The sequence below is a fragment of the Solanum pennellii genome, chromosome 7 (genome assembly GCF_001406875.1).
Source record: "Solanum pennellii chromosome 7, SPENNV200".
Classification (NCBI taxonomy): Eukaryota; Viridiplantae; Streptophyta; class Magnoliopsida; order Solanales; family Solanaceae; genus Solanum; species Solanum pennellii.
The window spans coordinates 77,297,002-77,299,138 of record NC_028643.1 but is presented as its reverse complement, the minus strand read 5'-3'; the positions used below and the strand labels follow the sequence as shown (position 1 = coordinate 77,299,138).

Genomic DNA, 2,137 nt, shown 5'->3' with positions numbered 1-2,137 from the left:
GGTTTGAAAAGATGAAAAATAGTTTCTCTCTATTTTAGTATTTTTTTTAAAAAAAGACTACTCAATCATAATTTACTGTTTTAATATTATCGAACAAACTTCTAAAAATGATAAACAAAATATGAATAATTGCTCTCAAAAAGATTAATTTTTTTCGAAAAACACTTGGTAATGAAAAATCTCCTTTGAAAGGAAAAGATTTTGAAAAAGATTACTAAAGAGGTTGTTAGATTGTAATTATGATTATAAATAATAACAAGTATCAAAATGTCAATAGATAATTAATCAAAAGCTTAATAGAGGGGTCCTAAACACCGAAAAAAAACCTTTGTAAGAAAGTTTTCCTAAATAGGAAAGAAATAATTAATATAATGAATAATTATAATAGAAGTTTTTGTGGGTGGGGGACGTTATAATGGTTATGGACTAGGTTTAGTTGAAGGGCATAGTAGGTTAAATAAAAAATTAATAAAAATTATAGCACTATGGAGGACCTTGATTGTGGCCATAAAATCACATGCTAGCATCAATAAAATGAGTTTGTCCCTCACTTTTGGAGGTTAGGATTAGAAGGGGAAATATTATATATTATATTATATTGTTGGTGTTGAATTCAAGTCCCCTAATATTGTTCAATTATTATTGCCTAGCTAGCATGTAGGAGAGGATGCACTTTCTTTTTTCTGTTTGTTTAATATTTATAAAAGAGCTCGAAGCAGATATAGAGAATAATAATATCTTTGTATATCAGTGTACATATTAAACATCTATTAAATATATGTCCAATGGTAAATTATTCAGTATAGATTAACTTGAGATCGTTATTGAAATTCATACTGAAGGCAAATCTTGACAAGAATTTGAATGAGGCCGAGAAATCTTAACTATTTTGGGAGGTTAAATAAACGCTTCTGAACAAAATTTAATTTTATTTTTCAGATTCGAACCTGAATGTGTTATTTAGAATGAATAATAGTATTAATTTGGTTAGAGGATAAACATTAATTTAAAGCACAAAACATGACAAGATAGATTAGAAAGTTGGAATACTTTTTATATCTTTTTTTTTCTTTCTCTATGTTGAAATAATAATAATAGTTAGTGGTACGTACTAATTATATATTATTATTATTAAGAATAAAGAAGATGACACTAGTTATGATTCCCAAAGCATTGAAAGGTCCATCCTTAATCACAAAGGTTAGATTCCCCACTTTCCATAGTAAAATCTTGTTTATGCTCCCTAATGTAAACACAAATAGTAAACTAGTGATGAAGACAATAGGTGTTTAAACTTTAAAGTCCAATCTAAATTGATTGGTTCATGGAGATTATACCTTTTAGCCCATCCTTTCTTGTCCCCTCTTTAGCCCAACAAATTGGGCCCATTTGTTAAACAAACACACTTGACCACCAAAAGTACTCTAAAAAGTATCCAACTTTTTTTATTTTTTAACAATATTTATCATGGAAAAAAGTGAAAGACTTGAATTGAAAATATAGAAAGGAAAAAGGGGGCAAATACTTGTGCTCACTTATTATTATTAATAATTAAATATGGTTTTAAAGAGAGTTGGTTTAGGGTAGAGATTAAGATTTAGCAAATGGTAATGTGGGGAACATATTCATGCAGAAATTGAATTGTAAGCTAAACTACAAGTCTACAAGAGAGTAAAGTACTCAATTAAATAGAGTTAAATACGTGGTCAACAACCAATCTGATATAAGTACGTAAATTTTATTCCTATCTTTCAAAGGTAGATATACCATTTTTGATAAACCCTTTCGCATCTATAATTACGCTTTAGTTTTAAATAATTTGGAATTGACAAAAAATTTGAAATATTTCTCGAGTTATCCATGTCATCCTTATACATGGGTCATCACAATCTTTTTCATATCGTTCAAATTTTATCAGATGTCCTTGAAAGGATAAGTCATATACACAATTAGCGTAAGAAAATTTCAAACCATCAAGAATCTGAGGTGAATAAAAGAACCTTGTCGATCCGACATTGTGGAGTTCGATTCGACCCTTGTTCGAAATGAAGAATCTTTTTCCTTTTTCATATTATAAATAACTTATATATAGATATTTTTTAAGTGATCTGATAATATATACCGACATATTAATATT

The 2,137-nt window shown here is 28.0% G+C and overlaps 1 non-coding gene across 1 annotated transcript; it reads right to left on the bottom strand.

Annotated features, from left to right (window-relative positions):
• Positions 1-1,831: 1,831 nt before the first annotated feature.
• On the bottom strand, positions 1,832-1,934 carry LOC114078183. Its single transcript, XR_003579724.1, has one exon. It is a non-coding gene; the product is annotated as a U6 spliceosomal RNA (small nuclear RNA).
• Positions 1,935-2,137: the final 203 nt, after the last annotated feature.